The 13,277-nt window shown below is 47.4% G+C and overlaps 1 non-coding gene across 1 annotated transcript; it reads left to right on the plus strand.

Moving 5' to 3' along the window:
* Positions 1-1,902: 1,902 nt before the first annotated feature.
* On the plus strand, positions 1,903-2,007 carry LOC126102811 (U6 spliceosomal RNA). Its single transcript, XR_007523076.1, has one exon. It is a non-coding gene; the product is annotated as a U6 spliceosomal RNA (small nuclear RNA).
* The last annotated feature ends 11,270 nt before the right edge of the window (positions 2,008-13,277 follow it).

The raw sequence follows: 13,277 nt of genomic DNA on the forward strand, positions 1-13,277 counted from the left end.
GGTCGACAAATGAATGGCATTTTTATCACTTGTCCCAAGTTCAACCTTCACGGATGGCTGTCCATGTAGCTGCCGGAGGCAAGTGCTGATTTTTCCGCCGAGAATTTTCTGTTCCGGTGTTGCTCGTCACCGTCTGCCTTCGACTCGCTTCCTCCTTCCCTTGTCAAAGCTACAAAAAAGTTTCACTTAAAAGGTTTGCATGTGAAACAAAAATACGCAAACTTGTGTTCAAACTTGTAATGGTACTTGAATTACGTAACCATTACGGCACCTCAACTCAATCTCTCGATACCAGCTATATTTTACTGTTTCTGTTAACTACTTAACATATTTCTGAGACAACATTCAGATTTGATTTCATTTGTGATACATCGATATGTTTATATTGCAATGATATTATTCTTATGTGTATTCTTTCTTTTGTCACTATGATCTTTGACGTACTTGTAACTCTGATTTTAGGGCGCGTAAGCGATTATTAGTTAGTTGTTAGAGAGTCGGACCTAAAAAAAAGTCAAGTCTTGGACGTCATGTTGGAAAGACGCGTATTGTAGTCAGCTTATAAAATGTGAACTTTAACAGTGACTGTGAGGAAGAGGTTTTCAAGTATGTTTTGAATTGTGAAGTGATGTTTTGTGTGTTACGTGATATTGCAAAAAAGCAATTAAAAGGAAGTGTAACTTAAATTCGGAGTGCTGATTTTTTTTTACATCACTATTGTGCTAACTTTGAAAGGTTTAATCTTCAAGAATGGTTTGTGAAGCGCATCTACAAAACTTTTGAATATAGCAGAATAAAACCTAGGCCTTTTTGCATCCGAGCTTGGAATCATCACCACCTAGATTTTCGACGATTGAGCCATGATTTTACAACGAGACCAGCGTTGGAAACACGAAAAGATGAGTGCCTAGTTTATTCGTTATTACATGAAATGACTTTAATAACAGTGCTCTAATGACACCTGCCACATTATAACTTTGTTGTTGCCCGAAAATGCAGAATTTAGCAGCGTGAGCAACACCACAATCATTATTAAATTTTGACCTTTGTTGTGGTAGGGTTGTTAGAAACTGCCAAAAACAAAATAATCACACACTATGGGTCTCTAATTGGCGTCTTGTAATGTTCATGTTTGGACGTGACACACACAGGAGGATACAGGAAAAGAGTAGAGAGTTGACAGCGGAGCAAACTAGAGGAGAGGCGTTGAAGACTTCGGAAGAACAACGGGAGAAAAAAGGGAGGAGGAGGAGGAGGAGGAGGAGATTAAGGGGCTACAGAGGCCACAAAGGAATAAGAAAAAAAGGACGGACTGTTAAATGGCAGGGTAGTATTAGACAAAAACAACTTAACAGGAATACGTACCAGTGGAGGACGACGTTTGTTGTGTTGTTGATAGACGAGGTAACAATAATAGACAGGGATTGGACAAAAAAATGAAAATACCAAAAACACAACACTTGCCATGTCTACTATGTTGCAAGAAACCCGTTGGCATTCGAAACAGCTTTCCGTCGTCTCCAGACGGGTAAAAAAAGGTCCTGTATGGGTTTTAGGGGCATCTTATAGCGTTCTTCCTGCAAAATATTGTTAGTTTCAGGTACCGTTGATGGAGGTGGATAGCGATGATGCATACTCCTATCCAATGTAGACTACAAAGGCTCAACAATACTGAGATCTGGTGAGGGTGGTGGCCAGGGAGGGGGTGACGGTTGGTCCTCGCTCTCACAAAACTAGTCCTGGACGATGCGAGTAGTGCGAACAAAGGCCCTGTCCTACTGGAACACAGCATCACCACTGGGGAACCAACAGATATTGTACCATGCGACAGACCCGATGGCCAAAATGGTGACATAATTCTTGGCAGTAAAGTGACCTTGCTGAGTACCCGGGGGGGTAAAATTCCGCTTTGCCGGTACACGTACTAAAATTGGAACGATACAGAGAAGATTAGCGTGGCGGCTGCGCAAGGATGATACACAAAATTGTGAGGCGTCCCACATTGTTTTCGCAACCTCACTCTCTGACCTCTTACATCAACTGCTTATACTCTGTCACCTACACAAGTCATTATGAAAAAGAACTTGCTCCCCTTCTAGCAGTAATTTATCGTACATAGCTTGAGCAACGAAAGATGCCTAGCGACTGGAAAAAAGCGTAGGTCATTTCCGTTTTTAAGAAAGACCTTAAGATAGATCCACACAATTATACATATACACTCCTGGAAATGGAAAAAAGAACACATTGACACCGGTGTGTCAGACCCACCATACTTGCTCCGGACACTGCGAGAGGGCTGTACAAGCAATGATCACACGCACGGCACAGCGGACACACCAGGAACCGCGGTGTTGGCCGTCGAATGGCGCTAGCTGCGCAGCATTTGTGCACCGCCGCCGTCAGTGTCAGCCAGTTTTCCGTGGCATACGGAGCTCCATCGCAGTCTTTAACACTGGTAGCATGCCGCGACAGCGTGGACGTGAACCGTATGTGCAGTTGACGGACTTTGAGCGAGGGCGTATAGTGGGCATGCGGGAGGCCGGGTGGACGTACCGCCGAATTGCTCAACACGTGGGGCGTGACGTCTCCACAGTACATCGATGTCGTCGCCAGTGGTCGGCGGAAGGTGCACGTGCCCGTCGACCTGGGACCGGACCGCAGCGACGCACGGATGCACGCCAAGACCGTAGGATCCTACGCAGTGCCGTAGGGGACCGCACCGCCACTTCCCAGCAAATTAGGGACACTGTTGCTCCTGGGGTATCGGCGAGGACCATTCGCAACTGTCTCCATGAAGCTGGGCTACGGTCCCGCACACCGTTAGGCCGTCTTCCGCTCATGCCCCAACATCGTGCAGTCCGCCTCCAGTGGTGTCGCGACAGGCGTGAATGGAGGGACGAATGGAGACGTGTCGTCTTCAGCGATGAGAGTCGCTTCTGCCTTGGTGCCAATGATGGTCGTATGCATGTTTGGCGCCGTGCAGGTGAGCGCCACAATCAGGACTGCATACGACCGAGGCACACAGGGCCAACACCCGGCATCATGGTGTGGGGAGCGATCTCCTACACTGGCCGTACACCACTGGTGATCGTCGAGGGGACACTGAATAGTGCACGGTACATCCAAACCGTCATCGAACCCATCGTTCTACCATTCCTAGACCGGCAAGGGAACTTGCTGTTCCAACAGGACAATGCACTTCCGCATGTATCCCGTGCCACCCAACGTGCTCTAGAAGGTGTAAGTCAACTACCCTGGCCAACAAGATCTCCGGATCTGTCCCCCATTGAGCATGTTTGGGACTGGATGAAGCGTCGTCTCACGCGGTCTGCACGTCCAGCACGAACGCTGGTCCAACTGAGGCGCCAGGTGGAAATGGCATGGCAAGCCGTTCCACAGGACTACATCCAGCATCTCTACGATCGTCTCCATGGGAGAATAGCAGCCTGCATTGCTGCGAAAGGTGGATATACACTGTACTAGTGCCGACATTGTGCATGCTCTGTTGCCTGTGTCTATGTGCCTGTGGTTCTGTCAGTGTGATCATGTGATGTATCTGACCCCAGGAATGTGTCAATAAAGTTTCCCCTTCCTGGGACAATGAATTCACGGTGTTCTTATTTCAATTTCCAGGAGTGTATATCGTTGACGTCAGTCTGTTGTAGAATTCTGGAACATGTTTTATGCTTAAGAATTATGACGGTTTTGGAAACTTAACATCTCCTCAATAAAAATCAACATGGATTCCGCAAGCAGAAATCCTACGAAACTCAGCTCGATCTATTCTTCCATGAGACTCACAGCGCGGTGGACATCGGCGCTCTGGTTGATGCCGTGTTCCTTGATTTCAGTAAAGCATTTGACACCGTCCCACACTTCCGTTTAATGAAAAAAATACGAACTAACGGAGTATCGGTGCAGACCTACGAATGGATTCAAGACTTTCTTGCAAATAGAACTGAACACGTCGCTCTTAACGGAACGAAATCGACAGGTGTAAAGATAGAATCCGGAGTACCACAGGGAAGTGTGATAGGACCGTTGCTGTTCACTATATATATATATATATATATATATATATATATATATATATATATGATGTAGTAGAAAGCATCGGATGCTCTTTAAGGCTATTCACAGATGATGCAGTTGTTTATACCAAAGTACCAACTCCCGAAGATAGTAAGAATTTGCAGGACGACCTGCAGAGAATTGATGAATGGTGCAGACTCTGGCAGTTGGCCCTGAACGTAAATAAATGTAACATATTGTGCATACATAGGAAAGGAAGTCCACTACTGTACAGCTACACTGTTGATGAGAAACAGCTGGAGAAAGGGTCTGCCGTAAAATATCTAGGCGCAACTATCCAGAGCGACCTAAAGTGGAACGACCATATAAAACAGATACTGGGAAAAGCAGACACCAGACTCCGATTCATAGAAAGAATCTTAAGGAAATACAACTCATCCACGAAAGAAGTGGCTTATAAGGCGCTTGTTCGCCCGATTCTTTAATATAGTTCATTTATCTGGATACCAATCAGATAGCACTGATAGAGATTCAACGAAGAGAGGCGCGTTTCATCACAGGATCATTTAGATGGCGAGAGAGCGTTACGGAGATGCTAAACAAACTCCACTGGCAGACGTCACAAGAGAGGTGTTGTGCATCACGGAGAGATTTACCGTTAAAATTTCGGGACAGCACTTTTCAGGAGGAGTCAGACAATATATTACTCCCCCCCCCCCCCCCCCCTGACACACACACACACACACACACACATATATATATATATCGTGTACTGACCACGAGAAGAAAATTCGAGAAATTAGAGCCAATACAGAGGATTACCGACAATCATTCTTCCCATGTACTATTCGCAAGTGGCAAGTGGAACAGGGTTGGAGGGATGAGACAGTGGTACCAAAACAACTCTCCGCCACACAGCACTAGGTGGCTTGCGGACAACGATGTAGATGTTAAACTTCCTGGCAGATTAAAACTGTGTGCCCGACCGAAACTCGAACCCGGGAACTTTGCCTTTCGCGGGCAAGTGCTCTACCATCTGAGTTATGGCTTAGGTAGGAGACGAGATACTGGCAGAAGTAAAGCTGTGAGGGCCAGGCGTGAGTCGTGCTTCGGTAGCTCAGATGGTAGAGCACTTTCCCGCGAAAGGAAAGGTCCCGAGTTCGAGTCTCGATCGGGCACACAGTTTGAATCTGCCAGGAAGTTTCATATCAGCGCACACTCCGCTGCAGAGTGAAAATCTCATTCTGGATGGAGATGTTGATCGAATACTACGTTATGGCTGCCCAAATCAACACCGAATCCCCCGCCAAGTTTCTCTCTTGCGACATAAACTCGGTCAGAAGCTGGAAACAATGTTAAGCAAGACTCATCGGACCAAATGACTTTCTTCAATTGCTCTATAGCACAGGTTTTACTTCTTCGTAAAAATATTTTCCTGTTCCTGGCATTTGCATCATTGATGAGATGGAGTCCCATCTGTAATTCCCAGCTCATGGAGCGCCCTTCGTATTTTTTTGATGCTGACAGGTTTTGGTAGTGCGACAGTCCGTTCTGCAGCGACTTTCGCAGCCGTCATCGTCTTATTTTTTGTCACAATCGTCTTCAATAGCCGTCTGTCACGATCACTCGAAACACAGTTTCGTCGACATTGTGAATTAGCGGATGATATTCTTTCCGACATCCCTGTACGTGGTATAAATCTTAGATACGGCTCCCATTGGAACGCCAAACACTTCAGCTACCTTGGTTACGAAAGCACCCACCATACGAACGCCAACATTTGCCCACATTCGAATTCACTTAGATCGGACATAATACACTCCCAACTACACACAACATTGTATTGACTAGACTACGAATGACATTGCAAGGTTTTTATGACATTACAAAGCTGCCGTTTGTGGTCAAATACAACAGCTCACCCTGCAGACTTGGCTAGCATCTGTATTTATGTTCGTTCAAGCATGTACACTCCTGGAAATGGAAAAAAGAACACATTGACACCGGTGTGTCAGACCCACCAAACTTGCTCCGGACACTGCGAGAGGGCTGTACAAGCAATGATCACACGCACGGCACAGCGGACACACCAGGAACCGCGGTGTTGGCCGTCGAATGGCGCTAGCTGCGCAGCATTTGTGCACCGCCGCCGTCAGTGTCAGCCAGTTTGCCGTGGCATACGGAGCTCCATCGCAGTCTTTAACACTGGTAGCATGCCGCGACAGCGTGGACGTGAACCGTATGTGCAGTTGACGGACTTTGAGCGAGGGCGTATAGTGGGCATGCAGGAGGCCGGGTGGACGTACCGCCGAATTGCTCAACATGTGGGGCGTGAGGTCTCCACAGTACATCGATGTTGTCGCCAGTGGTCGGCGGAAGGTGCACGTGCCCGTCGACCTGGGACCGGACCGCAGCGACGCACGGATGCACGCCAAGACCGTAGGATCCTACGCAGTGCCGTAGGGGACCGCACCGCCACTTCCCAGCAAATTAGGGACACTGTTGCTCCTGGGGTATCGGCGAGGACCATTCGCAACCGTCTCCATGAAGCTGGGCTACGGTCCCGCACACCGTTAGGCCGTCTTCCGCTCACGCCCCAACATCGTGCAGCCCGCCTCCAGTGGTGTCGCGACAGGCGTGAATGGAGGGACGAATGGAGACGTGTCGTCTTCAGCGATGAGAGTCGCTTCTGCCTTGGTGCCAATGATGGTCGTATGCATGTTTGGCGCCGTGCAGGTGAGCGCCACAATCAGGACTGCATACGACCGAGGCACACAGGGCCAACACCCGGCATCATGGTGTGGGGAGCGATCTCCTACACTGGCCGTACACCACTGGTGATCGTCGAGGGGACACTGAATAGTGCACGGTATATCCAAACCGTCATCGAACCCATCGTTCTACCATTCCTAGACCGGCAAGGGAACTTGCTGTTCCAACAGGACAATGCACGTCCGCATGTATCCCGTGCCACCCAACGTGCTCTAGAAGGTGTAAGTCAACTACCCTGGTCAGCAAGATCTCCGGATCTGTTCCCCATTGAGCATGTTTGGGACTGGATGAAGCGTCGTCTCACGCGGTCTGCACGTCCAGCACGAACGCTGGTCCAACTGAGGCGCCAGGTGGAAATGGCATGGCAAGCCGTTCCACAGGACTACATCCAGCATCTCTACGATCGTCTCCATGGGAGAATAGCAGCCTGCATTGCTGCGAAAGGTGGATATACACTGTACTAGTGCCGACATTGTGCATGCTCTGTTGCCTGTGTCTATGTGCCTGTGGTTCTGTCAGTGTGATCATGTGATGTATCTGACCCCAGGAATGTGTCAATAAAGTTTCCCCTTCCTGGGACAATGAATTCACGGTGTTCTTATTTCAATTTCCAGGAGTGTATTTCTCGCTGTTTTTCCATATTTTTCTCCAGCTCCTGTAACTGCGTGTTGCTAGATCTCCTAGTGCAAGTCTTTCAACTGGTTTCACTTCAGTGACTTGTGTGCCCCTAACCTACCCCAGTTATCCAACCGGGGAAGGGTATCTACAGTTTAACGTAGAATCTGAAACATGCGTCTTCCCTAACAACTCCTTGCTTTGTTGGAAGGGGAAAGTTAGATTAAAAGCAAACTGAAAATATATTTACACTGTGTGATCAAAAGTATCCGGACACCTCCAACAACATACGTTTCTCATATTAAGTGCATTGTGCTGCCACCTACTGCCATCTACTCCATATTAGCGACCTCAATAGTCATTAGACATCGTGAGAGAGCAGAATGGAGTGCTCCGCGGAACTCACGAACTTCGAACGTCGTCAGGTGATTGGATGTCACTTGTGTCATACGTCTTTCACACTCCAATACATCCCTAGGTCCACTGTTTACGATGTGTTAGTGATGTTGAAAGGTCCACGGTTTACAATGTCTTAGTGATACGTCTGTGCGCGAGATTTCCACACACCTAAACATCCCTAGGTCCACTGCTTCCGATGTGATAGTGAAGTGGAAACGTGAAGGGACACGTACAGCACAAAAGCGTACAGGCCGACTTCATCTGTTGACTGACAGAGACCGCCGACAGTTGAAGAGGATAGTAATGTGTAATAGGCAGACATCTATCCAGACCACCACACAGGAATTACAAACTGTATCAGGATCCACTGCAAGTACTTAGACAGTTAGGCGGGAGGTGAAAAAACTTGGATTTCATGTTCGAGCGTCTGCTCATAAGCCACACATCACGCCGGTAAATGCCAAACGACGCCTCGCTTGGCGTAGGGAGAGTAAACATTGGACGATTGAACAGTGGAAAAACGTTGTGTGGAGTGACGACTCACAGTACACAACGTGGCGATCCGATGGTTGGGTGAGCATACGGCGAATGGCCGGTGAACGTCATCTGCCAGCGTGTGCAGTGCCAACAGTAAAATTCGGAGGCGGTGGTGTTATGGTGTGGTCGTGTTTTTCATAGAGGGGGCTTGCACCCCTTGTTGCTTTGCGTGGCACTGTCGCAGCACAGGCCTACATTGATGTTTTAAGCACCTTCTTGCTTCGCACTGTCGAAGAGCAATACGGGGATGGCGATTGCATCTTTCAGTACATCGAGCACCTGTTTATAATGCACAGCCTATGGCTGCGTAAGTTACACGACATAACATCCCTGTAATGGACTGGCATGCACTTAATCCTATAGAACACCTTTGGGATGTTTTGGAACGCCGTCCTCGTGCCGGGCCTCACCGACCGACATCGATACCTTCTCAGTGCAGCATTCCGTGAAGAATGGGTTGCCATCCCCCAAGCACCTGATTGAACGTATGCCTGCGAGAGTGGAAACTGTCATCAACGTTAAGGGTGGGCCAACATAATATTGAATTCTAGCATTATCGTTGGTGGGCGGCACGGACTTCTCATTTTTAACCAGGTGTGTGGATACTTTTGATCACATAGTATATCGGGTGATCAAAAAGTCAGTATAAATTTGAAAACTTAATAAACCACGGAATAATGTAGGTAGAGAGGTAAAAATTGACACACATACTTTGAATGACATGGGGTTTTATTAGAACAAAAAAAAGTATTGCTAGACGCGTGAAAGATCTCTTGCGCGCGTCGTTTGGTGATGATCGTGTGCTCAGCCGCCACTTTTGTCATGCTTGGCCTCCCAGGTCCCCAGACCTCAGTCCGTGCGATTATTGGCTTTGGGGTTACGTGAAGTCGCAAGTGTATCGTGATCGACCGACATCTCTAGGGATGCTGAAAGACAACATCCGACGCCAATGCCTCACCATAACTCTGGACATGCTTTACATTGCTGTTCACAACATTATTCCTCCACTACAGCTACTGTTGAGGAATGATGGTAGGCATATTGAACATGTCCTGTAAAGAACATCATCTTTGCTTTGTCTTACGTTGTTATGCTAATTATTGCTATTCTGATCAGATGAAGCGCCATCTGTCGGACATTTTTTGAACGTTTGTATTTTTATGTTTCTAATAAAACACCATGTCATTCCAAGCATGTGTATCAATTTGTACATCTCTATCTACATTATTCCGTGATTTATTCAGTTTTCAAATTTATGCTGACTTTTTGATCACCCGGTACTTTACCACTAGATCTCCAGGTCCATCGCAGAGGTAGGGAACTTGAAGGAGTTGACCGTCAATCGAGAAGGGATTGAAGGAACACTGGTTGACAACGTTTCATCTGCAGACCAACGTCACTCACAATACGCAATGCCTCCGCAAGTATTAAGTTTCCCTTTCCGAGATGTGCATTCGTCAATAATCATGTTACAAATGGTCTCGTTAATAATCATGTTACAAGCTGGGACGGACGGGAGAAATTAATACTCGATAGGCACTAGAACACTGGGGCCCTCTCCGGTGACATGCGGGCGGGCCGAGTTAGGCGACCCCAAGCGGCCTCTTCCGGGCAGACTGCAGCCGCCTCGCTGGCTTTTTCCAGCGCTGGCGCCCTCGCCCTGGCCGACTGCGAGACTTTCAACTCTGCCCGCACATCGATCTTCCACTTCCTCCCCCGCCTCCTACCCCGTTCTCCCGCTCCGCCGCCGTCCCCACACCAGCGCCGGCGGCAGAAAAGTACGCCCTTGGCGGAAAGAGCGAGATCAGGCGACAGACGAGCGGCATTTGTCGCTGCGGACGCGACAGCTCGCTCTCCCGACGGCTCGAAATGCCGCGGAAAAACCCGATTTTCCTTTTGCCCCCTCTACTGCGCCACATGTTCACTGCGTTATTAAATTCAATCCTCCCTCCCTCCACTCTCGGAGTCCTTTTTTTTTTCGGGACGGTGGGGGGGAGGAGAGATGAGGCAGAGGATCCAACTCCGATGCCATCCCTTCGGCACTGGGGGAAAAGACTGCCAGCCGCATCGAAAAAAGAGCGACGAGGACACGAGTTTAAAAAGAGGAGGAGAATCAGATGGCGGGAAAGAGGGCGAAGGAAAATAAAGAGAGCCGCTGATTGCGCACGTTTGCTTCTTTGCCGGTGAGGCGAGGCCGGAGCTGCCGCGATTCAATTGTTGTGTGAGAGGAAGCGAGGCACTGGCTAGGACCTCTGCCCCACCCCGCTCCCTCCGCTCGCGCAACTGCCTGCCCCCCGCCACTCAGCGGATTCCTCGCAGCGGGGACCTGCTACCGAAAACTGCGTTATTGCCCCGCGGGGAAAGAAATAAGAGGACAAAACGGTTTCGAAATTTCGAGAGCACGACGGAAATACTACCTCTCTCGCTGCCAGGGAGTCAGCCAAAGAGATATTTATAAAGAAATGTTGGGTTTTGACGCTCCTATCAATTTTTCTTACATACAGAATAGGATGCAATAATAATGGATGAGCCATGTGAATCATTCTTTGCACGGAAATGAAACGTGAAAATCGGCGAGTCATCTGGCCTGTCTCCTATCATAATTATTCAGTTTTGTAATGAGATCGAATGAATAGAGCACATAAGTCGTGAGACTAGGGCGTCCCGTCGGGTGGACCGCTCGCCGGGTGCAAGTCTTTCGATTTGACGCAACTTCGGCGACTTGCGCGCCGATGCTGATATAAGATTAGTTAAGAGTAGACAACTTTCCATTAGAACTACTGACAGCCTTGGGAGAGCCAGGCCTAACAAAACAGTACCATCTGGTGAGCAAGATGTACGAGACAGGCGAAATACTCTCAGACGTTAAGAAGAATATAATAATTCCAATCCCAAAGAAAGCAGGCGTTGACAGATGTGACAATTACCGAACTATCAGTTTAATAAATCACGGTTGCAAAATACTAACACGAATTCTATACAGACGAATGGAACAAGAGGTAGAAGCCGACCTCGGGGAAAATCAGTTTGGATTCCGTAGAAATGTTGGAACACGTAAGGCAATACTGACCCTACGACTTAGAAAACAGATTAAGGAAAGGCAAACGTACGTTTCTAGCATTTGTAGACCTAGAGAAAGTTTTTTGACAATGTAGACTGGAATTCTCTCTTTCAAATCCTGAAGATGTCAGGGGTAAAATACAGGGGCATAAGGCTATTTACAATTTGTACAGAAACCACATGACAGTTATGAGTCGATGGGCACGAAAGGGAAGCAGTGGCTGGGAATGGAGTGAGACAGGGTTGTAGCCTATCCCCGATGTTATTCAATCTGTATATTGAGCAAGCAGTATAGGAAACATAAGAAAAATTCGGAGTAGGAATTAAAATCCATGGAGAAGAAATAAAATCTTTGAGGTTCGCCGATGACATTCTAATTCTGTCAGAGACAGCAAAGGATCTGGAAGAACAGCTGAACGGAATGGACAGTGTCTTGAAAGTAGGATATAAGATGTACATCAACAAAAGCAAAACGAGGCTAATGGAATGTACTCCAATTAAATCGGGTGATGCTGCGGAATTAGATTAGGAAATGAGAAGCTTAAAGTAGTAGAAGAGTTTTGCTGTTTGGGGAGAAAAATAACTGATGCTGGTGGAAGTAGAGAGGATATAAAATGTAGACTGGCAATGGCAAGGAAAGCGTTTCTGAAGAAGAGAATTTTTTTAGCATCGAGTATAGATTTAAGTGTCAGGAAGTCGTTTCTGAAAGTATTTGTATGGAGTGTAGCCATGTATGGAAGTGAAACGTGGACGATAAATAGTTTGGACCAGAAGAGAATAGAAGCTTTCGAAATGTGGTGCCACAGAAGAAAGCTGAAGATTAGATGGGTAGATCACATAACTAATGAGAGAAGGTATTGAATAGAATTCGAGAGAAGATAAATTTGTGGCACAACTTGACTAGAAGAAGGGATCGGTTGGTAGGGTATATTCTGAACCATCAAGGAATCACGAAATTAGTTTTGGAGGGCAGCGTGGAGGGTAAAAATCGTAGAGGGAGACCAAGAGATGAATACACTAAACAGATTCAGAAGGATGTAGGTTGCAGTAGGTACTGGGAGACGAAGAAGCTTGCACAGGATAGAGTAGCATGGAGAGCTGCATCAAACCAGTCTCTGGACTGGAGACCACAATAACAACAACAAAGAAAAGATTTATTTTCATGACAGTGGTTGGTCGGATTTATTTTCATTTTTCTATTTAACATCCCCAATAACGAGGTGCTCGTAACTTCTGAATCTTGAAGCGAGCCATGAGCTCCGGGCTTATGGTGCGTGTCAGGACGATTGGGAGAAAGCGAATCCCATGTGAGTCCTTCTGGGAAGTGCAGCCCGGACAGAAGAGCAGTGACCGTTTCCGGCCTGGCGCTGAGTATTGTCAGCTTAGGGCCACGAAACAGCTTTTGCTTCGGGCAACAAAATGGCGGTACGTCTGAAGCAAGGCGTCCCCAGTGTGTAGTAAGATCCGCCCACTGTCGAAATTTTTCTGCAAACTTCCAACACAGAGTACGATTTTGGGAATGTGTGGGAGTGTGAAGAACTACCTCTCGTCTAGGTTTTCAGCTTTCTCGCAGACTGTATTGAGAGGCTAGCTATTTTAACATTAGCCAACGATTGGTTGACTGCCCTGTGACCTTAGATGGACGTAGGTTTGTTCAGCACGTAATTGGCTCTTGTAACTCTTGGCCAGAAGTAAAAGGGAAGGCAGTTTTAGAACAAGCTATAAAGACCAATGGATGTCAGAGTGCCAAACAGTGCAGGTCTTCACAAGAAGTGAAAAAAGGACATTTCGCACATGAATTCGTCATGTGGAGATCAGGGTCTGCTACCATCGCCACACAGCAAGTGTTGTACTAGTTCACA

This window comes from Schistocerca cancellata, chromosome 9 (assembly GCF_023864275.1).
Source record: "Schistocerca cancellata isolate TAMUIC-IGC-003103 chromosome 9, iqSchCanc2.1, whole genome shotgun sequence".
NCBI lineage: Eukaryota > Metazoa > Arthropoda > Insecta > Orthoptera > Acrididae > Schistocerca > Schistocerca cancellata.